The sequence below is a fragment of the Ursus arctos genome, unplaced genomic scaffold (genome assembly GCF_023065955.2).
Source record: "Ursus arctos isolate Adak ecotype North America unplaced genomic scaffold, UrsArc2.0 scaffold_27, whole genome shotgun sequence".
NCBI classification, from domain to species: Eukaryota; Metazoa; Chordata; class Mammalia; order Carnivora; family Ursidae; genus Ursus; species Ursus arctos.
In genome coordinates, this window is record NW_026622952.1 from 159,014 (window position 1) to 184,725 (window position 25,712).

The 25,712-nt window shown below is 39.0% G+C and overlaps 1 protein-coding gene across 1 annotated transcript in view; it reads left to right on the plus strand.

Moving 5' to 3' along the window:
* Window positions 1-6,721: 6,721 nt before the first annotated feature.
* LOC113245585 (arylamine N-acetyltransferase 1) overlaps window positions 6,722-25,712 on the plus strand; it is a 59,811-nt gene continuing 40,820 nt past the window's right edge. The window contains exon 1 of the mRNA XM_026485735.4: window positions 6,722-6,794. The gene's annotated coding sequence lies outside the window, so the exon portion shown is untranslated. The remainder of the gene's footprint in view (window positions 6,795-25,712) is intronic.

The following is a 25,712-nucleotide window of genomic DNA, read 5'->3' on the forward strand; positions in this document are numbered from 1 at the left end:
AAAAATATTCCATGCTCATAGATCAGAAGAATTAACATAATTAAAATGTCCATGCTACCCAGAGCAATCTACACTTTCAATGCTATCCTGACCAAAATACCAAGGACATTTTTCAAAGAACTGGAACAAATAGTCCTTAAATTTGTATGGAACCAGAAAAGGCCCCGAATAGCCAAGGAATTGTTGAAAAGGAAAAACAAAGCTGGGGGTATCACAATGCCGGATTTCGAGCTGTACTACAAAGCTGTGATCACAAAGACTGCATGGTACTGGCACAAAAACAGACACATAGACCAATGGAACAGAATAGAGAACCCAGAAATGGACCTTCGGCTCTTTGGGCAACTAATCTTTGATAAAGCAGGAAAAAACATCCGGTGGGAAAAAGACAGTCTCTTCAGTAAATGGTGCTGGGAAAATTGGACAGCTACATGCAAAAGAATGAAACTTGACCATTCTCTCACACCATACACAAAGATAACCTCCAAATGGATGAAAGACCTCGATGTGAGACAGGAATCCATCAAAATTCTAGAGGAGAACATAGGCAGCAACCTCTACAACATCGGCCAAAGCAACCTTTATCATGATACATCCCCAAAGTCAAGAGAAACAAAAAATAAAATAATTTCTAATTTGTGTGATATAAGAATTGCTACCCCAGGTTTCTTTTGAAGTCCGTTCACATGAAAAATCATTCTCCATCTCCTCACTTTCAGTGGAGGTGACTCTAGGTTCAAAATGAGTCTCTTGTAGACAGCATGTGGATGGGTCCTGTCTTTTTATCCAATCTGCAACCCTGTGTTTTTTTTTTAAAGATTTTATTTATTTTTGTGACAGAAAGACAGCCAGCGAGAGAGGTAACACTGCAGGGGGAGTGGGAGAGGAAGCAGCAGGCTCCCAGAGGAGGAGCCCGATGTGGGACTCGATCCTGGAACGCCGGGATCATGCCCTGAGCCAAAGGCAGACGCTTAACGACTGCGCTACCCAGGCGCCCCAACCCTGTGTTGTTTCATGTGAACATTTAGGCTGTTCACGTTGAGGGTTACTACTGAAAGTTATGTGTTTATTGCCATCCTATTGTCTGTACAGTCCCCATTTCTATGGATTGTCTCTGTAAATTTCTGGTCCATATTTCTCTTGGCATCTTTCTTATTTTATAGAGTCCCCATTCAGTATTTCTACTAGGGCTGGCTTTGTGGTCACATATTCTTTCAGTTTCTATCGGTCCATCCATTCTGAATGACAGCCATGCCAGATAAAGTATTCTTGGCTGCATATTCTTCTCATTTAGTATCCTGAATATGTCTTACCAGCCCTTTCTGGCTTGTCATGTCTCTGTGGACAGGTCTGACATTATTCTGGTGTTCTTCCTTCTCTACATAAGGTATCTCTCCCCCCAACTGCCCTTAGGATGTCTTCCTTGTTTCTAATTTTTGCAAGTTTTACTACTACATGCCAAGGCTTTGATCTGTTCTCCTTGATCTTGTGAGGGCCCTCTCTGCCTCTAGGACATGAATGCTTGTTTCATTCCCCAGGTTAGGGAAGTTCTCAGCTACAGTTTGCTCAAAGATATCATCTAGTCCTCTCTCTCTCTCTCTCTCTCTCTCTCTCTCTCTCTCTCCACCTCCTCAGGGATCCCAACTGTTCTGACATTGGAATGTTTCACAGTGTCATGGATTTCTTTAAGTCTGTTCTCATGGATTTGAAGTTGTTTGTTCCAGGCCTCCTCTTGTTCCTTCCTATTAGTTTATCTTCTAGATCACTAATTCCTTCTTCTGCCTCACTTACTCTAGCTGTTGGATTATCTAGTTTAGACTGCTTCTCATTCATAGCATTTTTAAGATTGGCCCGATTAGCTCACATATGCCCTTAGGTATTCTATGTTGCTGTTGATGGTTTTCTCAAGTCTAGCTATTTTCTTCATAATTGTTACCCTGAAGTCTATCTCTGACATCTTGGTTATATCCATATCCATTAGGTCTGCCGGAGAGGCCATTGTCTCTGGTTCTTTTCTTTGTTGGGAGTTCCTGCTTTTAGTCATTCTGTTGACGGGTGTTTGAGGGAATGTACGGAGTTGAAAATATCAACCACAATCCAGATAAGGTGCAGTCTGGGCAAGTTCAGGGCGATTGGAAGCCAACCTCCAAACACCCAACCAAAATGAACCCCAATAATAAGGTTTAAAAATTTTTAAAAAAAGGGAGGGTGAGGGAAGGGGGCACCATAATCTCTCAATGTGGGCGAGGTAGGGTGTTTCAGTTGTTCCTGGGTGTATTTTGTTCTCTTTGTTAGAGAACACTACTTTTCAGAGTTTCAGGGAAATTAAAACTTTATATATATATATATATATATATATATATATATATATATATATATATATATATATATATATATAAAGGTAGTATTGGATAAGGAAAAAAGGTCTACATTGAAGCTTATCTCCCTATATATATATAAAAAAGGAAAAGAAAAATGTAAAAGTGTGAAAAAGTACAAGTTAAAAAGTTACTATGGATTATGTTTTATTAAACACCTAGTTGAAATGATAAGTATGTAAAAAAAATAGAGAAGAAACATGAGAAGGAATTAAAAAAAGAAAGTTGTATCTAAGAAATACATAGGCCATGAGGCAACACCAGGAGCTCAATATACTATTTTCCCCTGGTGTTGGGGTTTTACAGTTTTATGGGGACCCTCAGGTTGTTCTCTTGTTCTTCCAGGTTGTCTTCTGGGGGAGGGGTCTGCTGCATTGTTTTTCAGGCAACCCTGCTTGGGTGGAGTTGCTCTGCCCCCCTATCACGGGGCTGGGCTCCCTGGAAACCAATTTTTAAGGCTTTTGTTCTCTGACAGCATTTTACGCCTTTCCCGAGGGTCAAAGTGAAGGAAAACGTCCACTCCCATACCTCCAGCCCCGAGGAGAGAAGCCACAGTCTGCTCTTCTCTGAACCCTCCAGAACACACAGTCTCCCCCTCTGTAGGTGCCACTGAAAACCACAGCCTCCCACAGGCGATGCACACCCCTAGCTATCCTTTGAGCATTTGACTCTCTGCCCCCTGTGCCTCCAATACCCCAAGTGATCCTGGTCTGGACGGGTGTGGGCGTGGGTGGTGGTTGTGGAGGCTGTGGCAGCAGCCAGCCCCCTGTGTCCACAGGCACAGGTCCACGGAAGCTGATGCCTGGTCCCAGCATTTGCCTCTTAAGCTCCTGGATTCTGTTTGAGTGCTGCTATCAGGCCCTTCTCGACCCACCACCACTGCTCTGCAAGCTATCACCTGTCCCCAGGCACAGGACACTTTTCACTGGGGTATTACATTACTTTCCAGTGGCTAGCTTCTGGTGGTTCCCTCCCCCTTCTGTTTGTCCTGATATCTGTCCACATAATCACAACCCTGTCCTTTGTACCCCTCAACTGATTATCCTCTGCCCCTGTAGAGATCCAGACATATAGTCTTACATCTCAGGCTGACTTTGTGGATATTCAGAATGGCTTGGTAGATATCCAGCTAAATTCAGGGGACTATTTGAAACAGAGTCCTCCACTCCTCCGCCACCTTGCCCCTCAATTCGTCATTGGTGTTTTGATAGGGATTGTATTAAATCTGCATGTTGCTTTGGGTAGTATAGGCATTTTCCAATATTTTTTCTTCTAGTCATGAGCATGGAATGTCTTTCCATTTTTTTCTTCCTATTTTTTCAGTTTAAAACCAGCTCTTTTTTAATTTTTTACATTATGTTCAATTAACCAACATACAGTACATCATTAGTTCTCGATGTAGTGTTCAATAATTCATTAGTTGCCTATATCACCCAGTGCTCACCACAACACATGCGTTCCTTAATACCCATCACCCAGTTACCGCCCCCCCCCATAACCCTCAGTTTGTTTCCCAGAGTCCAGAGTCTCTCATGTTTTGTCTCCCTCTCTGATTTCTTCCCGTTCAGTTTTCCCTCCCTTCCCCTATGGTCCTCTGCGCTATTCCTTATATTCCACATATGAGTAAAACCATATGATAATTGTCTTTCTTTGCTGAGTTATTTCACTTAGCATAATACCCTCTTGTTCTGTCATCTTCAATTTCTTTCATCAATGTTTTATAGTTTTCAGAGTATAGGTTTTTCACCCCCTTTGTTAACTTTATTCCTAGGTATGTTATTCTTTTTGGTACAGTTGTAAATGAGATTGATTCTTTAATTTCCTTTTTTTATTTCATTACTAATGCACAGAAACGCAACAGATTTCTGTATATTAATTTTGCATCCTGAGAATTTACTGAATTCATTTATTTGTTCTGATATTTATTTTGTTGGAACCTTTTGCAGTTCCAAGTAGAAAATTATTTCTAGACTGCTACCTTATGAATTCCATTTAAAAAATAATAATAACAGCCTGTGACCAAAAATCTGTTATACAAGCTTACAGATATACATATGGGGAAACATGGGGCCCAACAAAAAGCATTACTCAATAATAAAATCTTCTACTTTGAGCCAGTGTCTGCCATGGATGCCTTTTTCAGATAGTTGAATTTTTTAATTAGACACACTAATCCTAATGCTTTAGATTTATTTAAAAACACAATTTGTATGCTTTCAAACTGCATGTCTGCAGTGAAAGTGGGCCTTTCCTCACATTATCCTTATTCTACTCCTAGCCCACCTCTGTATCTGTTCCTTCTGTGGTGAAGCAAATGCTCAGTGATGTTTCAAGTATTTCCCAGCTCTGCTTTCCTTCCACATGGAGAGCCTAGGAAGTAGTCAGAACTTGGCTTGAATGTTTAGCTTCAGCCACTCTGCTGGAGGGTGGGCAAAGTCCTCAAGCCCAGTGACATCTCATGCCTACAACTTAGGTGTTGCTGGCCTCAGACACCAAGATATGTGAGTCTGATCTTACACTCTTCTTAGCCACAGGCCTGCCAATCCTAGATTCCTTTGGAGGTTCTTGCTGGAAAGCCTCAAGGGTCTCTGTTACTTTTGCTAGAATGATAGAAAGAATTTCAGAATTATAAACTTGCCATCTGGATTTTAATTCCAGGTGTCAAATTTCCCAGAATCAAGGGGACAATAGCCATACTTCATTGAACAGTTCCTCTCCCATTCTTTGTGAGAAAATGGCCAAGATCCAAACCTACATTCTTGGGATTATATTTTTCCCCTGCAATGCTTTTCTAGCAAGATTTGTTCTGCAATCCATCCTTCATCTCTGCTGTGTCCCAGCTACTACAGCAAAGAAGTGCTTCCTCAATACCTTGCATTTAATTCACAAAGAGGAAACTTTGAAGGTTCAGTGGGAATATGAAGAGCTGCTCAAACCCACTAGTAATCAGAGAAGTGCACATTAAAACACTAAGCTAGCACTATCAGTTATAAGCTACATATAAGTTCAGTAGACATTTGGATATTGCTAACATAGAGTGTCAATCAGGATATGAAGAAAATGGGGATCTTCCTACCCAGGAAGACAATAATGATCAGTGAAATTAAGTATGCATATGTCCTGTCCCCAGAACACTCCATTCCTGATGTATATCCAAGCAAAGTTCTCATTTCTATCTACATGGGCACATTAAAAAAAATACTCATCACAGTGGTGTTCATAGTAACCAGGAATTAGAGGCAACTCAAGTGTCCTTCACCAGTGGAACTGGCAAGCTAAATGGTCTTAGGTTGGTTTCCTCTAAAACCAGAGGAAAGCTACTTTGCCCTCAAGTAGCTTATTTGGGTGGTGATTTAAGGACGCACCAGTGTGGGAGTGGGAAAGAGACAAAGGCAGTGTGAGAATACATAAAGGGTACATTATGGCAGGTTACCTCTGTGGACAAAGAGAGCTTAATCCCACTGGAGAACCCTGGGAGGCAGTGTTATCTATGCCCCAGAGTAATCTTCCCCAAGTGGGTAGAACACATGGATATTTATCCTCCAGTTCCCATCATGCTGGGCTGAGTGGTGGTCCCAAGTACATTAAATTATACCCATCTAGGTCCATCTAGCCTATCCAGCACAGGCAAAGAGAAAGCCTTCAGGTAGAGTCCCAAGTTTGTGCAGCAGGACACCAGAGGTATGAACTGGAACCATTAGTACCAAAGGGAGAGCACAAGGCAACACTTTTGTCATGTAGACAGGTTTTAAGAGATAGTGTAGAGGGAAATGCATAAGAAACAGTAAGAGTTATAGACCAATATCATTAATGTAAATTAAAACACAAGCAGAAACCAAACCACATTACATATATCACATTCATATCACATATGTGGACACATTTCAGAAACACTACATGGTGACTTGAGGTGCAGTGATGAATGGGACTGAAAGATGGGGGATGAAAAAAGAAATATAGAAACTGAGGAGCTTCACAGAACTTGATTTAAAAAGGGTGTCATAAACTGAGGAGAGTGATTTAAAACATCCATTTTCTGCCTCCTCTAGGTTAATAGATTTGCTTTTCCTGGACCCCCTCAAAACTCTCACCTCCCACATTACACATAGGACATCTGGCTTTGGGCTCCATAAAAGCAGGAACTGTGTCAAACATCATACCACTCACAGCCTGTGGCCAGAGTTCATCAGATAATACAGCTCTCCACTCTTTTTCAATAAGTAGATTTGAATAAGTGGTGCACAAGCACAATATAAGGCCCAAAACTACATTTCCCAGAAATCTCTGGGTGGCTTTAACTCAACTCTGGGGGGCGGAGCAGTTTGCAAAGCCAAGAAGGGCACTTCCTGTACTGGTGCTGGAAGTGGGACGACTGCCATCGGCCTGGTTCCTGGTTGTGAGTCGTGGTGGAGCTCAGTAAGTGACTTTATGCTTTGAAATTGGGGCTTAATCTTACTTAAATGTGAGTCCAGAGGACTAGATACTATACTCGTCTGAATTTCAGGTCCCATGGTAGTTCAGAAACTTTGGTTAACACATACTTTGAATCCTTATGCTATAACTTTTATACAGCATATAAGATAACAGGCCCTTGATTCAAATTGTCCGGGTTGTAGTCACAACCACATCACATCCTAGCTGTGAGGACTTGGGCAGGTTACTCTGCAACTCTAAAAGTCAGTTTGTCCATCACTACAATGGAGGTAATAAGAGAGCTTACTTAAAAGGGTTGTGTGGGTTAAAGAAGTGTATAAAAGGTAATGTGTATAATGAATGTTTCAGGGAATTTCCTCTTGGATAATTGTAGTGATGTCCACCTACTCTATCCCCAAGTTGCTGTGTCCCAAAGGGCTCAGTTAGCCCTATAGGCAACAAGTTCATATTTCCTGCTCCTCCTGCATTAGCTGATCATAAATTCTCTAATAATCCCAAATGTCCAGAGAGGCTAGTTGTATTGTCTGCAATATTTAAGGGAATTCCTGAAGAAAGTTTCATTGTGTTGGAAAGGCTTCATGGGGAAGGCCCCAGGAGCCATAATGACAGGAATCAACTCCTTCACTGCTGGCACTGAGCACAGAGGTACAGAGTTCCACTGTAGAGAGGAACCTGCTGAAGCAGACAGATCCAGGAGCAAGGGGCCTGATGGGCTCTCCACTCTGGACATTGCTCCCAGGCTTTGTCATGATTCCCACAACATGCTTGTTGGCTCTTTTAAAATGAACTGCTCTTTCCTTTCCCCAGGGCCCTCATTTTAGTTTCTCAATCACAAAACAGCTGACACCACCCCTCTCTCACTCCGAAAGAAATTAACTGTCAACTATTTAGCTGCATCCTGTCCAGAGACTTACTTTGTTTGCCTTTTATAGGTTTAAAAAGTTCAGATACAACTTTAAAAATAGGCAGATTTTACCTTCAAGTCTGAATTTCTCTTCCTGAGGAGGGCAAAAGCAAAACAGAACAAAACTCTCAGAACTTCCTGCTTCCTGGGGCTCATTCCAACTGTCTTTAACTATACCAACTGTTTTTCCTGGATGGGGCTTTTCAGTGACATTTCAAGGATGGTCTGTGGGCATGGCTTGCCTGGCAACTTCTCCTTTTCTATCTGGAACATTACTGTGCTGGCCACTTGCCCCTGGGGGTAGACTGGGCTGTAGTGTCCTTGTGGTGGTCCTCAGAGGCAAAGCAGAATGGATAGGGTGGGAAAGGAAAGGAAGAGAGAGGAAAAGAAAAGAAAAGAAAAGAAAAGAAAAGAAAAGAAAAGAAAAGAAAAGAGAAAAGAAAAGAAAAGAAAAGAGAAGTCATTCAAGAGCACTCCTTAAAATTCTTCTATTCAACTTGGCAATTCTATTCCTAGGTACATACCCAAAAAAATTGAAAGCAAATACTGAAAAATGTACTTGAATGCAAGTACATAGCTGCACTATTCACAAGAGCCAAAGGTGGAAACAACCCAAATGCTCATTGAGGAATGAAGAGATAAACAAAAATGACATATTCATGCTATGGACTAGTACTAATTCATAAAAAGGAATGAAGTGTTTTGTTTAAGCAACAAACTTATTTCTTACAGTTCTGGAGTCTGTGAAGTCCACTTCCAAGGTGTACATATGTGTTTGTCATACTTGTTTATGTGTCTGTTGATGTCTTTGTTCCTATTGTGCAGAGGGCTGATTTCTTCTATCTTCCAAGGTAGAGATGAGGGAGAAAGCAAAGTCTCTTGTGTCTTCTTCTAAAGGCACAAAACCCATTCATGAAGCTTTCAGTTTCAAAACCTAATTATCTAATTATCTTCCGTGACCCCCCAACTTCCTAAGGCCATCACATTGGAGGTTAGGATTTCAATACATGAATTTTGTAGGGGTACAAGCATTTAGTCCACAACAAAATTATTGTAGTTCTTTTCTGTATATTAAACTATTTAGTCCTGCCTACAACTTACAAGTAAAGTAATAGTTCTTATCGTTCTAATTTATAGGGGAATAATCTGAGGCACAGAGTAAAAGAGTTTTTGCCTGAGATTATGTAGCTAATAGGGGAGAGAGTGAGAATTCTTTCTGTGGACAATAATTTTCAACTTTGCACTTTTGAATTTACCTGGAGACTTTTTATTTTTATTATTTTCTTTTTTACTGAAGTAATTGACATACAATTTTATATTAGTTTCAGGTGTATGACATAGTGATTCATTATTTATATATATTGTGAAATGACAGCCAAGATAAATCTAGCTGCCACATGTCACCATACAAAATTGTTACATATTATTAACTATAGTCCCTGTACTGTACATTGTATTCCCATGTCTTATTTATTTTATAACTGAAAGTTGGTAACTTTTAATCCCCGTCTTCTATTTAACCCATCCCCCCATGCTCCTCCTCTCTGACAATCGTAGATTATCTTTGTATCTGTGAGTCTAGTACATTGTTTGTTTTGTTTTATATATACACATTTAAGTGAAATTATACAGTATTTATCTTTCTCTGTCTGGCTTACTTCACTTAGGTTAATACTCTCAAGGTCCATCCATGTTGTTACAAATGGCAAGAATTTTCTTTATAGTTTAGTGATATTCCATTGTATATATTTACATTTACTTGATCAATTCATCTATTAATGGACAGTTAGATTGCTTCTATATCTTGGCTATTATATAATTCTGCAAAGAACTTCAATAATTTTTTAATTAATATTTTCATTTTCTTCACATAAATGCCCAAAAATTGAATTGCTGGATTGCGTGGCAGTACTATTATTAATTTTTTAGGTTTTTATTTAATGTTTTTTTAATTGTATTATGTTAGTCACCATACAGTACATCTCTGGTTTCTGATGTAAAGTTCGATGATTCATTAGTTGCGTATAACACCCAGTGCACCATGCAATACGTGCCCTCCTTAATACCCATCACCAGCCTATCCAATTCCCCCACCACCCTCCCCTCTGAAGCCCTCAGTTTGTTTCTCAGAGTCCATAGTCTTTCATGCTTAATTCTCCCTTCTGATTACCCCCTTTCCTTATTCCTTTCTTCCCCTACCGATCTTCCTAGTTCTTATGTTCCATAGATGAGAGAAACCATAGGATAATTGTCTCTGCTTCACTTATTTCACTTAGCATTATCTCCTCCAGTGCCGTCCATGTTGCAGCAAATGTTGAGAACTCATTCTTTTTGATAGCTGAATAATATTCCATTGTATATATGGACCACAACTTCTTAATCCAGTCATCTGTTGAAGGGCATCTCGCCTCCTTCCACGATTTAGCTATTGTGGAAAAATGCTGCTATGAACATTGGGGAGCATATGGCCCTTCTCTTCACTACGTCTGTATCTTTGGGGTAAATACCCAGTAGTGTAATTGCTGGATCATAGGGTAGCTCAATTTTTAACTTTTTAAGGGATCTCTACACTCTTTTCCAAAGTGGCCATACCAACTTGCTTTCCCACCAACACTGTAAGAGAGATCCCCTTTCTCCACATACTCTCCAGCAATTGTTGTTTCTTACCTTGTTAATTTTTGCCATTCTAACTGGCGTAAGGTGGTATCTTAGTGTAGTTTTGATTTGAATTTCCCTGATGGCTAATGATTTTTTTTTTAAAGATTTTATTTATTTATGTGACAGAGAGACAGTCAGCGAGAGAGGGAACACAGCAGGGGAGTGAGAGAGGAAGAAGCAGGCTCCCAGCGGAGGAGCCTGATGTGGGGCTCGATCCCGGAACGCAGGGATCACGCCCTGAGCCGAAGGCAGACGCTTTAACGACTGAGCCACCCAGGCGCCCCTGATGGCTAATGATTTTGAATACTTTTTCATGTGTCTGTTAGCCATTTGTATGTCATCATGGAAATGTGTCTGTTCATATCTTCTGCCCATTTTACGATTTGTTAATTTGTTTCTTGCGTATTGAGTTTGAGAAGTTCTTTGTAGATCTTGGATACCAGTGTTTTAGCTGTAGCATGACTTGCAAATATATTCTCCCATTCCATGGGTTGCCTCCTCGTTTTTTTTACTGTTTCCTTGGCTGTGCAGAAGCTTTTTATCTTGATGAAGTCCCACAAGTTCATTTTATCTTTTGTTTCTCTTGCCTTTGGAGATGTGTCATGAAAAAGGTTGCTTTGGCCGATGTCATAGAGGTTGCTGCCTATGTTCTCCTCTAGGATTTTGATGGATTCCTGTCTCACATCGAGGTCTTTCATCCATTTGGAGTTTATCTTTGTGTATGGTGTAAGAGAGTGGTCAAGTTTCATTCCTTTGCATGTAGCTGTCTAATTTCCCCAGCACCATTTATTGAAGGGACTGTCTTTTTTCCACTGGATGTTTTTTCCTGCTTTATCAAATATTAGTTGCCCAAAGAGCCGAGGGTCCATTTCTGGGTTCTCTATTCTGTTCCATTGATCTATGTGTCTGTTTTTGTGCCAGTACCATGCAGTCTTTGTGATCACAGCTTTGTAGTACAGCTCGAAATCCGGCATTGTGATACCCCCAGCTTTGTTTTTCCTTTTCAACAGTTCCTTGGCTATTCGGGGCCTTTTCTGGTTCCATACAAATTTAAGGACTATTTGTTCCAGTTCTTTGAAAAATGTCATTGGTATTTTTATTGGGATAGCATTGAAAGTGTAGATTGCTCTGGGTAGCATGGACATTTTAATTATGTTAATTCTTCCGATCCATGAGCATGGAATATTTTTCATATTTTTGTGTCTTCCTCAATGTCTTTCAAGAGTGATTTATAGTTTCTAGAATGTAGATCCTTTACGTCTCTGATTAAGTTAATTCCAAAGTAACGTATGGTTTTTGGTGCTATTGTAAATGGGATGGATTCCCTAATTTCTCTTTTTTCAGTCTCATTATTCGTGAATAGAAATGCAACTAATTTCTGAGCATTGATTTTGTATCCCACCACATTACTGAATTGCTCTATAACTTCTAGTAGTTTGGGAATTGATTATTTTGGGTTTTCTATATAGAGTATCATGTCATCTGCGAAGAGAGACAGTTTGACTTCTTCTTTGCCGATTTGGATACCTTTTATCCCTTTTTGTTGTCTGATTGCTGTTGCAAGGACTTCTAGGACTATGTTGAATAATAGTGGCGAGAGTGGGCATCCTTGTCGTGTTCCTGATCTTAAGGGAAAGGCTTCCAGGTTTTCCCCACTGAGAATGATATTTACTGTAGGCTTTTCATAGATGGTTTTTATGAGATTGAGGAAAATACCCTCTATCCCTACACTCAGAAGGGTTTTAATCAGGAAAGGATGCTGTATTTTGTCAAATGCTTTTTCTGCATCTATTGAGAGGATCATATGATTTTTGAATTTTTCTTTCTGGATAAAATCTAACACATGATCAATTTGTGAATGTTGAACCCCCTTGCATCCCATGGATGAATCCCACTTGGTCATGATGGATAATCCTTTTAATGTACTCTTGGATTCTATTTGCCAGGATCTTGTTGAGGATTTTGGCATCCATATTCATCAGGGAAATCGGTCTGTAATTCTCCTTTTTGATGGGGTCTTTGCCTGGTTTGGGGATCAAGGTAATATTGGCCTCATAGAATGAGTTTGGTAGCTTTCCTTCTGTTTCTATTTTTTGAAATAGCTTTAGGAGAATAGGTATTATTTCTTCTTTGAATGTTTGGTAGAATTCCCCAGGAAAACCGTCCGGGCCTGGAGGTTTTTCTTTGGAAGGTTGTTTATCACTGACGCAATCTCTTCATAATTAATTGGCCTGTTTAAAAAATCAATTTCTTCCTGTTTCAGTCTTGGTAGTTTATAGGTTTCCAGGAAGGCCTCCATCTCTTCCAGATTGCTTAATTTATTGGCATATAGCTGTTGATATAAGTTTCTAAAAATATTTCAAATTTCATTGGTGTTGGTTGTGACCTCTCCTTTTTCATTCATAATTTTATTAATTTGGGTCCTTTCCCTATTCTTTGGATAAGTCTTGCCAGCGGTCTGTCAATTTTATTGATTCTCTCAAAGAACCAGCTTCTAGTTCTGTTGATCTCCTCTACTGTACTCCTGGTTTCTAATTCATTGATTTCTGCTCTAATCTTGGTCAAGTGCTTCGTCGTGCATGGATTAGGCCTGTCCCTCTGTTGCTGTTCCAGCTTCTTGAGGTGAGAATATAAAAACTGCATTTTAGATTTTTCTATTCTTTTGAGTGAGGCTTGGATGGCTATGTATTTCCCCCTTAGGACTGCCTTTGCAGTATCCCATAGGTTTTGGACCATTGTGTTTTCATTCTCGTTGGTTTCCATAAATTGTTTAAATTGATTTTTGATTTCCTGGTTTATCGAGACATTCCTGAGCAGGATGGTTCTTAGTCTCCAAGTGTTTGAGTTTCTTCCAAATTTTTCCTTGTGGTGTAGTTCCAATTTCAGTGTGTTGTGGTCTGAGAATATGCAGGGAATAATTTCATTCTTTTGGCATCAGTTGAGACCTGTTTTGTGACCCAGAACATGGTCTATTCTTGAGAATGTTTCATGGTCATTACAATAGAATGAGTATTCTTTGGTTCTGGGGTGTAGTGTTCTATATATATCTATGAGGTCCAACTCGTTGAGTATGGCATTCAACTTGTTTCTTTGCTGATTTCTTGCTTAGTGATGTGTCTATTGCTGATAGTGGAGTGTTGAGGTTCCCTACTATTAGCGTATTTTTATCTATATGTCTCTTTATTGTGGTTAAGAGTTGGCTTGTGTATCTTGCTGGTCCCCTGTTGGGGGCATATATATTTATAATTGTCATATCCACTTGTTGGATACATCCTTTAAGAATAATATAGTGCCCTTCTGTGTCTCTAACTGTAGTCTTTAGTTTAAAATCCAATCTATCTGATATGAGAATTGCTACCCCAGCTTTCTTTTGAGGTCCATTGGCATGAAAGATGGTATTCCATCCCTTTACTTTCAGTCTGAATGTATTTTTAGGTTCAAAATGATTCTCTTGTAGACAGCAAATGGATGGGTCATGTCTTTTTATCCAATCTGCAACCCTGTGGTGATTTATGGGAGCATTTAGGCCATTTACATTGAGACCGATTATTGAGAGATATGATATTAATGATGTCATGTTGCCAGTAAAGCCTTTGTTTCTATAGATAGTGACTTTCTGTTCTGTATCACTCTTGGGGCCTTTTTACCTTTATAGAACCCCCTTTAATATCTCCTGTACGGCTGGTTTCGTGGTTACGAAATTGGTCAATGACTGGCGATTCTGGAAGGTCTTTATCTCACCATCAATTCTGAATGAGAGCGTTGCTGGATAAAGTATCCTTGGCTGCATGTTTTTCTCTGAAAGAGCTTTAAAAATGCCCCCCCAACCCTTTCTCTCATTCCATGTCTGTGTAGACAGGTCTGACATAATTCTGATACCTTTGCCTTGGTACGTGAGAGATTTCTTTGCCCTGGCCGCTTTCAGTACTGTATCCTTGGATCTAATATTTGCGAATTGCGTGCACTATGACGTGACGTGGCATAGGTTTGTCATGGTTGAGCTTGGGGGGGGGGTCCTCTCTGCCTCTTGGACACGAATGATTGTTTCCCTTGCTAGATTAGAGAAGTTTTCAGCTACAATTTGTTCAAATATCTCTTCTAGACCTCTGTTTTTCTCCACCTCCTCAGGGATGCTGATGATTCTGACATTGGAATTTTTTGAGGAACATCCATACTACCTTCCATACTGGATGTACCAATTTATATTCCCACCTACAGTGCACAAGGGTCTCTCCTCCACATCCTGACCTACACTTGCTTTCTTTTTTTTTTTAAGTAAGCTCTACACCCAATGTGGGGCTTGAACTCATGACCCCAAGATCAAGGGTCACATGTTCTACTGACTGAGCCAGCCAGGTCCTCCTGCCCTTGCTATTTCTTGTCTTATTTGATACTAGCCACTCTGACATGTGTGAGGTGATATCTCATTGTGGTTTTGATTTGTATCTCTCTTGATTAGTGATGTAAGCATCTTTTCATGTGTCTGTTGGCCATCTGTATGTCGTTGGAAACATGTTTATTCAGGGCCTCTGGCTTTTTTTTTTTTTAATTGGATTGTTCACTTGTTTTTTGATAAAGAGCTTGTAAGTTCTTTATATATTTTATATATTAACCCCTTATCAGTTATATATTTTGCAAATATCTTCTCGTATTCAGTAGGTCGCCTTTAATTTTGTTGATAGTCTTCTTTGCTGTTAAAAACTTCTTTTTCTGATATAGTCTCATTTGTTTATTTCTGCTTTTGTTGCCAATGCCTGAAGAGACAGATTCAAAAAAATATTGTGCAACCAATGGCTAAGAGTTGATTGTGTATGCTTTCATTGAGTAGTTTTATGGTTTTGGATCTCACATTTAAGTCTAATCCATTTTGAGTTTATTTTTATATATGGTATAAGAAAGTGGTCCAGTATCAATCTTTTGCATGTGGCTATTATAAATAATTCTGCAGTAAGCATTAGCGTATATATATATGTTTTCAGTTCGTGTTTTTGTTTTCTTTGGGTAAATACTGAGTAATGGAATTACTGGATCCTATGATAATTATATTTTAAATTTTTTGAGAAACCTCAAAACTTCATTGTTTTCCACAGTGGCTGTGCTAGCTTGCATTTTGACTAACAGTGCATGAGGGTTCTTTTTCTCTACATCCGTGGCAACACTCATTATTTCTTGTATTTTTGATTTTAGCCATTTTAACAGGTGTGAGGTGATATCTCATTGTTTTGATCTACACTTCCCTGATAACTAGTGATGTTGAGTGTGTTTTCATGTGTCCGTTGGCCATCTTTAAGTCTTCTTTGGAAATATGTCTATTCAGGTTCCTGCCTATTTTTTAACTGGATTGGTTTTTCATTTGTTTTTGATAATGATCTTGTGAGTTCTTATATATTTTGTATACTAACCCCTATCAGTTACTGATGTCCAAGAGCTGACTGAATTGCCATAGATTTACGTATATTAATTTTGTATCCTACACCTTACTGAATTCATTTATTAGTTCTAATAGGTTTTTTTTGGTGGAGTCTGGAGAGTTTTCTATATAAATATCATGTTTTCTGCAAATAGTGACAATTTTACTTGTTATTTTCACTTGGATTTTTAAAGTTTATTTTTCTTCTCTGAAGCTATGGCTAGAACTTCCAATACTATGTTGAATAAAAGTGGCAATAGTCTTTATGTCTGTCAGTATTGCTTTATGTATTTAGGTGCCCCTATGTCCAGTGCATAGATATTCATGTTATATCCTCTTGTTGTATTGATCCCTTTATCATTATGTAATGCCATTTGGTCTCATTACAATCTTTGTTTTAATGTCTATTTTGTCTGATCTAAGTATTTCTAACCCAGTTTTATTTTCATTTACATGTAATATCTTTTTATGTCCCAGACTTTGTGTTTTTTTAAAGATTTACTCATTTTAGAGAGAAAGAAGGAGAGCAGTGGGCAGGAACAAAGGGAGAGGCAGGGAGAGTCTTAAGGAGGCTCCATGCTGAGTGTGGAGCCAGATGTGGAGCCAAATATCACCGCCCTGAGATCACAAAATAAACTTAAACCAAGAGTCAGATGCTTCACTATGCCACCAAGGTGCCTGACAGTCCTTGTGTGTGTTTTCTTTTCTAAGAATTTACTTTTTTATTATGTTCAGTTAACCAACATGTAGTACGTCATTAGCTTTTGATGTGGTGTTTAGTGATTCATTAGTTGTGTATAACACCTGGTGCACATCAGGGCACGTGCCCTACTTAATACCCATCTCTTGGCTACCCAATACCCCGTCTCCCCTCTTAAACCTTAAGTTTGTTTCCCAGAGTCCATAGTCTCTCATGGTTTGTCTCTCTCTCTGATTCCCACCCTTCAGTTTTCCCTCCCTTCCCCTATGGTCTTCCATGCTATTCCTTATGTTCCGCATATGAGTGAAACCATATGATAATTGTCTTTCTCTCATTTGACTTATCATAATGCCCTCCAGTTCCATCTATGTTGATGCAAATAGTGGCTATTCATCCTTTCCGATGGCTGAGTAATATTCCACTGTATATATGGATCACATCTTCTTTATCCATTCATCTGTTGAAGGGCATCTCAGCTCCTTCCACAGTTTGGCTATTGTGGTCATTGCTCCTATGAAAACTGGAGTGCATGTGTCCCTTCTTTTTAATACATTTGTATCTTTGGGGTAAATACCCAGTAGTGCAATTGCAGGGTCACTATATTTTTAACTTTTTGAAGAACCTCCACACTGCTTTCCAAAGTGGCTGCACCAACTTGCATTCCCAGAACAGTGTAATATGGTTCCACTTTCTTCACATGCTCTCCAACATTTGTTGTTTCCTGCCTTGTCAGTTTTTGCTATTCAAACTGGTGGTATCTCAGTGTGGTTTTGATTTGAATTTCCCAGATGGCTAGTGATGTGAACATTTTTTCATGTGTATGTTGTTCATTTGTATGTTTTCTTTGGAGAAGTATCTATCTATTCATATCTTCTGCCCTTTCTTGACTTAATTATTTGTTTTTTGGATGTTGAGTTTGAGATCTTTATAGAACTTGGATACCAGCCCTTTATCTGTAATGTCATTTGCAAATGTCTTCTCCCATTCCGTGGGCTGCCTCTTTGTTTTTTTTTTTGACTGTTTCCTTGGCTGTGCAGAAGCTTTTTATCTTTTATTTTTTTATTTTTTTATTATATTATGTTAATCACCATACAGTACATCCCCGGTTTCCGATGTAAGGCTCGATGATTCATTAGTTGTGTATAACACCCAGTGCACCATGCAATACATGCCCTCCTTACTACCCATCACCAGCCTATCCCATTCCCCCACCCCCCTCCCCTCTGAGGCCCTCAGTTTGTTTCTCATAGTCCATAGTCTCTCATGTTTCATTCCCCCTTCTGATTACCCCCCCTTTCTTTATCCCTTTCTTCCCCTACCGATCTTCCTAGTTCTTATGTTCCATAGATGAGAGAAATCATATGATAGTTGTCTTTCTCTGCTTGACTTATTTCACTTAGCATTATCTCCTCCAGTGCCGTCCATGTTGTAGCAAATGTTGAGAACTCGTTCTTTCTGATAGCTGAATAATATTCCATTGTATATATGGACTACAACTTCTTAATCCAGTCATCTGTTGAAGGGCATCTCGGCTCCTTCCATGATTTAGCTATTGTGGACATTGCTGCTATGAATATTGGGGTGCATATGGCCCTTCTCTTCACTACGTCTGTATCTTCGGGGTAAACACCCAGTAGTGCAATGGCTGGATCATAGGGTAGCTCAATTTTTAAGATTTTAAGGGACCTCCACACTGTTTTCCAGAGTGGCTGTACCAACTTGCATTCCCACCAACAATGTAGGAGGGATCCCCTTTCTCCACATCCTCTCCAACAATTGTTGTTTCTTGCCTTGTCTATTTTTGCCATTCTAACTGGCATAAGGTGGTATCTCAGTGTGGTTTTGATTTGAATTTCCTTGATGGCTAATGATTTTGAACATTTTTTCATGTGTCTGTTAGCCATTTGTATGTCTTCATTGGAAAAGTGTCTGTTCATATCTTCTGCCCATTTTTTGATTTGTTTATTTGTTTCTCGTGTATTGAGTTTGAGAAGTTCTTTGTAGATCTTGGATACCAGTCTTTTATCTGTAGTGTCATTTGCAAATATATTCTCCCATTCCGTGGGCTGCCTCTTAGTTTTTCTGACTGTTTCCTTGGCTGTGCAGAAACTTTTAATCTTGATGAAGTCCCATAAATTCATTTTATCTTTTGTTTCTTTTGCCTTTGGGGATGTGTCATGAAAAAAGTTGCTGTGGCCGATGTCCAAGAGGTTGCAGACTATTTTCTCCTCCAGGATTTTGAGGATTCCTGTCTCATATTGAAGTCTTTCATCCATTTTGGGTTTAACTTTGTGTATGGTATAAGGGAATGGTCCAGTTTCATTCTTCCATATGTAGCTGTCCAATCTTCCCAGCACCATTTACTGAAGAGACTGTCTTTTTTCCATTAGATATTTTTTCCTGATTTGTCAATTGTTAGTTGACCATAGAGTTGATGGTCCATTTCCTGAGATTCTATTCTGTTCCACTGATCTATTTGTGCCAATACCATGCTTTCTTGGTGATCACAGCATTGTAATATAGCATGATCAAGAAACGTGATGCCCCCAGCTTTGTTTTCTATTTCAGCATTCCCTTGGCAATTCGGGGTCTTTTCTGGATCTATCCAAATTTTAGGGTTGTTGGTTCCAGCTCTGTGAAAAATTCCAATGGTATTTTAATAGGGATGTCATTGAAAGTGTAGAGTGCTTTGGGCAGCATAGACATTTTTTAAATGTTTATTCTTCAAATCCATTAGCATGGAATGTTTTTCCATTTTCTGTGTGTCTTCTTCAATTTTTTTTCAAAAGCATTCTGTAGTTTCTAGAATGTAGATCCGTTACCTCTTTGGTTAAGTTTATTCCCAGGTATCTTACAGTTTTTGGTGCTATTGTAAATGGAACTGATTCCTTAAATTCTTTTTCTACATGTACATTGTTAGTGTATAGAAATGCAATTGATTCCTGTGCATTGATTTTGTATCCTGCCACATTGGTGAATTGCTGTATTAGTTCTAGTAACTTGGGGGTGGAGTCTTTTGGGCTTCCACATAAAGTATCATGTCATCTGCGAAGAGAGAGAGTTGACTTCTTTGCCAATTTGGATGCCTTTTATTTCTTTTTGTTGTCTGATTGCTGAGGCTAGGACTTTTAGTACTATGTTGAACAAAAGTGGTACGACTGGGCCTCCCTGTCCTGTTCCTGACCTTAGAGAAAAGCTCTCATCTTTTCCCCATTGAGAATGATATTCACTGTGGGCTTTTCATAGATGGTTTTTATGATATTGAGGAATGTTCCCTCTATCCCTACACTCTGAAGAGTTTTAATCAGGAAAAGATGCATCATGGTGCACTGGGTGCTATAAGCAGCTAATGAATCATTGAACTTTACATCAGAAACCAGGGATGTACTGTATGGTGACTAACATAATGTAATAAAAAAAAACATTTTAAAAAATGTTGCAGTATTTTGTCAGTTTTTTTCTGAATCAATTGAAAGGATCATATGGTTCTTGTCTCTAGGCTCATATGTATCATCCTATGTATATAGCAGACAATTTTAAATTGATGGTTGGTTAAATACAATTGCATCCTAAAAGTGCATTTTTACTACGACCCACATTTTATATTTTACATGGTATCATTTTATTGTTCTTATTATTAGTTTCTTTTGTTATTGTTTTATTTTACTCAGTATTGTAGGTCTGGATGATTTTACTACTATTGCCTTTTATATTACATGCTAGCTGCGTAGGTGGCTGATTCACTATCTTACTATATGATTATCATGAGCAAGGAGATTTTTTTTTTCTTTCATGATTATTCTTACCTAGGTACGACCTTTTCTTTTTGTATTAACATTACTTGCAAGGCTTGATTGGTATTGATGAACTCTTTCAGCATTTGCTTGTCTGGATAATTTCCTTCTTTAATTTTTTTTTGGGGGGGGTAATTCCTTTCCTTTTTTTTTTCTTTCTGATGTAAAGTTACATAATTCATTACTTGTGTTTAACACCCAGTGCACCATGCAATACGTGCCCTCCTTAATACCCATCACCGGCCTATCCCAAACCCCCACCCCTGCCCCTCTAAAGCCCTCAGTTTGTTTCCCAGAGTCCATAGTCTCCATGGCTCATTCTCCTTTCTGTTTACCCCCCTTCCTTCTTTCCTTTTTTCTCCTACTGATCTTCCTACTTCTTATGTTCCATAATGAATATGATATGATATGATATGATATGATATGATATGATAATTGTCTTTCTCTGCTTGACTTATTTCGCTTAGCATTATCTCCTCCAGTGCCGTCCATGTTGCAGCAAATGTTGAGAAATCATTCTTTTTGATATCTGAGTAATATTCCATCATATATATGGACCACATCTTCTTAATCCAGTCATCTTGAAGGGCATCTTGGCTCCTTCCAAGATTTGGCTATTGTAGACAATGCTGCTATGAACATTGGGGTGCATATGACCCTTCTCTTCACTACGTCTGTATCTTTGGGGTAAATACCCAGTAGTGCAATTGCTGGATCATAGGGTAGCTATATTTTTAACTTTTTAAGGGACCTCCACACTGTTTTCCAGAGTGGCTGTACGAACTTGCATTCCCACCAACAATGTAAGAGGGATCCCCTTCGTCCACATCCTCTCCAACATTTGTTGTTTCCTGACTTGTCAATTTTTGCCATTCTAACTGGTGTAAGGTGGTATCTCAATGTGGTTTTGATTTGAATTTCCCTGATGGCTAATGATTTTGAACATTTTTTTCATGTGTCTGTTAGCCATTTGTATGTCTTCACTGCAAAGTATCTGTTCATATCTTCTGCCCATTTTTTGATTTTTTTGTTTCACATCTATTGAGTTTGAGAAGTTCGTTATATATCTTGGAAAGCAGGCTCTTATCTGTAGTGTCATTTGCCAATATCTTCTCCCATTCCGTGGGCTGCCTTTTCATTTTTTTTATTGTTTCCTTGGCTGTGCAGAAGCTTTTTTTCTTGATGAAGTACCACAAGTTCATTTTTGCTTTTGTTTCTCTTGCCTTTGGAGATGTGTCATGAAAAAACTTGCTGTGGCTGATGTCCAAGAGGTTGCTGCCTATGTTCTCCTCTAGGATTTTGATGGATTCCTGTCTCACATCGAGGTCTTTCATCCATTTGGAGTTTATCTTTGTGTATGGTGTGACAGAGTGGTCAAGTTTTATTCTTTTGCATGTAGCTGTCCAATTTTCCCAGCACCATTTATTGAAGAGACTGTCTTTTTTCCACTGGATGTTTTTTCCTGCTTTATAAAAGATTAGTTGCCCAAAGAGCCAAGGGTCCATTTCTGGGTTCTCTATTCTGTTCCATTGGTCTATGTGTCTGTTTTTGAGCCAGTACCATGCTGTCTTTTTGATCACAGCTTTGTAGTATAGCTTGAAATCTGGCAATGTGATGCCCCCAGCTTTGTTTTTCCTTTTCAACACTTCCTTGGCGATTTGGGGCCATTTCTGGTTCCACACAAATTTAAGGGCTGTTTGTTCCAGTTCTTTGAAAAATGTCATTGGTATTTTGATTGGGATGGCATTGTAAGTGTAGATTGCTCTGGATAGCATGGACATTTTAACTACGTTTGTTCTTCCATTCCATTAGCATGGAATATTCTTCCATATTTTTATGTCATCTTTAGTGTCTTTCAAGAGTGATCTGTACTTTCTAGAATTTAGGTCCTTTACGTCTCTGGTTAAGTTAATTCCGAGATACCGTATGATTTTTGGTGCTATTGTAAATGGACTGCATTCCCTAATTTCTCTTTCTTCAGTCTCATTGTTCGTGTATAGAAATGTGACTGATTTCTGAGAGCTGATTTTGCATCCTGCCACATTACTGAATTGCTCTATAAGTTCTAGTTTGGGTTGGAGTCTCTTGGGTTTTCCGTATAGAGTATCGTGTCATCTGCGAAGAGAGACAGTTTGACTTCTTGTTTGCCAATTTGGATACCTTTTATCCCTTTTTGTTGTCTGATTGCTGTTGCAAGGCCTTCTCGTATTATGTTGAATAATAATGGCGAGAGTGGGCATCCTTGTCGTGTTCCTGATCTTAAGGGAAAGGCTTTCAGCTTTTCCCCATTGAGAATGATATTTGCTGTAGGCTTTTCATAGATGGTTTTTATGAGATTGAGGAATGTACTCCGTATCTCTACACTCTGAAGGGTTTTAATCAGGAAAGGATGCTGTATTTTGTCAAATGCTTTTTCTGCATCAATTGAGAGGTTCAGGTGGTTCTTGACTCTTTTCTTGTTGATATGATCTATCACACTGATAGATTTGCAAATGTTGAACCACCCTTGCATCCCAGGGATGAATCCCACTTGGTCATGATGGATAATCCTTTTAAAATTAAAAATCTGTTTGGTATTGTTGCATGCTATTAGCTAGGATCTTGTTGAGAATTTTCACGGCCATATTCATCAGGGATATCTGTCTGTAATTCCCCTTTTTGATGGGGTCTTTGCCTGGTTTGGGGAACAAGGTAATACTGGCCTCATAGAATGAGTTTGGTAGTTTTCCCTCTGTTTCTATTTTTTGAAACAGCTTCAGGAGAATAGTTATTATTTCTTCTTTGAATGTTTGATAGAATTCTCTGGGGAATATGTCAGGCCCTGGACTCTTGTTTTGGGGGAGGTTTTTGATCACTGCTTCAATCCTTCATAATTAATCGGTCTGTTTAAATAATCAATTTCTTCCTGTTTCAGTCTTGGTAGTTTATAGGTTTCGAGAAAGGCATCCATTTCTTCCAGGTTGTTTAATTTATTGGCACAAAGCTGTTGATAAAAGTTTCTAATGATCCATCCTAGTTCATTGGTGTTGGTTGGGATTTCTCCCTTTTCATTCATAATTTTATTAAATTGGGTCCTTTCTCTATTCTTTTGAATAAGTCTGGCCAGTGGCTTATCAATCTTATTTATTCTTTCAAGGAACAAGCTTCTAATTTTGTTGATCTGCTCTACTGTGCTCATGGTTTCTAATTCATTGATCTCTGCTCTAATCTTGATCAACTGCTTTCTCGTGCATGGGTTAGGCCTTTTCTTCTGTTCCAGCTCCAGCTTCTTGAGGTGAGAATATAAAAACTGCATTTTAGATTTTTCTGTACTCTTGAATGAGGCTTGGATGGTTATGTATTTTCCCCTTCGGACCACCTTTGCAGTGTCGCTTAGGTTTTGGACCATTGTGTTTTCATTCTCGTTTGTCTCCATAAATTTTTTAAGTTGATTTTTAATTTCCTGGTTTACCCAATCATTCTTGAGCAGGATGGCTCTTAGTTTCCAAGTGTTTGAGTTTCTTCCAAATTTTCCTTGTGATGAGTTCCAGTTTCAATGCATTGTGGTCTGAGAATATGCAAGGAATAATTTCAGTCTTTTGGTATCGGTTGAGACCTGTTTTGTGACCCAGTATATGGCTTATTTTGGAGAATGTTCCATGTGCATTCGAATAGAATGAGTATTCTGTTGTTCTGGGGTGTAGTGCTCTGTATATATGTATGAGGTCCATATGGTCCAGGATGTCCTTCAAAGCTCTTGTTTCTTTGTTGATTTTCTGATCTGGTGATCTGTCTATTGCTGAGAGTGGAGTGTTGAGGTCCCCTACTATTAATGTATTATTATCTATATGTCTTTTTATTTTGGTTAAGAGTTATCTTGTGTATCTAGTTGCTCCCCTGTTGGGGGCATAGATATTTATAATTGTCATCTCCACTTGTTGGATACATCTTTTAAGAATAATATAGTGTCCTTCTGTATCTCTAACAACAGTCTTTAGTTTAAAATCTAATCTGTCTGATATGAGAATTGCTACCCCAGCTTTCTTTTGAGGTCCATTGGCATGAAAAATCGTTTTCCATCCCTTCACTTGCAGTCTGGATGTATGTTTAGTTTCAAGATGAGTGTCTTGTAGACAGCAAATGAATAGGTCATGTCTTATTATCCAATCTGCAACCCTGTGGCATTTTATGGGAGCATTTAGGCCATTCACATTGAGAATGATTATTGAGAGATATAATTTCAGTGATGTCATGTTGCCTGTGAAGTGTTTGTTTCTATAGATTGTAACTTTCTGTCTGTATCACTCTTGGGGCCTTTTTACTTTTATAGAACCCCCCTTAATATCTCCTTAGGGCTGGTTTGGTGGTTACGAATTCAGTCAGCTTCTGCCGTTCCTGGAAGGTCCTTATCTCTCCATCAATTCTGAATGACAGCCTTGCTGGATAAAGGATCCTCGTCTGCATGTTCTTCTCTGATAAAGCTTTTTTTTTTAAATAATAATTTTTTTACAATATTATGTTAATCACCATACAGTAGAGCTTTAAAAATACCCTGCCATCCCTTCCTCTCTTGCCTGGTCTGTGTATACAGGTCTGACGTTATTCTGATATTTTTACCTCTGTACGTGAGAAATCTTCTTGCCCTGGCCACTTTCAATACTGTATCCTTGGATCTAATATTTGCAATTTGCACTATGATGTGACATGGTGTAAGTTTGCTGTGGTTGACCTTGGGAGGGATCTTCTCTGCCTCTTAGACATGAATGCTTCTTTCCTTTGTCAGATTAGGGAAGTTTTCAGCTACAATTTGTTCAAATGTCTCTTCTAGACCTCTCTCTTTCTCCACCCCCTTGGGGATGCCGATGATTCTGACATTGGAACATTTCATTGTGTCAGTAATCTCCCGTATTCTACATTCTTGAGATTGGATTTTTTTGAGCCAAGTTTCTGTTTTAGCTTTCTCTTCTACCATCCCATCCTCCAATTCACTAATTCATCTTCTGCCTCATTTACCCTGGCCATCAGAGCATCTAGTTTAGACTGCATTTGATTCATAGCATTTTTAATTTCTGCCAGATTCACTCCCATTTCCACCCTTAGAGATTCTATATTCTCGTTAATATTTTTTCAAGCCTACACATCATCTTGATCATTGTTACTCTGAACTCCTTTTCTGACTATTTGGTTATGTCCATATCCATCAGTTCTGTGACAGAGGCCACAGACTCATTATCTTTTCTTTGCTGGGGGGGTGGATTTCTCCTCCTCATTATTCTGATGAGGAGGGGTTGCAGGGATGCCCAGAACCCAAATTATTGACCAGGACCCAGGCAGTGTGCGCTTGTTTTATAGAGACCTTAGGGATGTGGGCTTCTTGATTTTCCAGCCTGCCTTCTGGGGGAGGGACCTGCTGTGTTGATATTCAGGCAACCCTGTTTGGGTAGAGTCGCCCTGT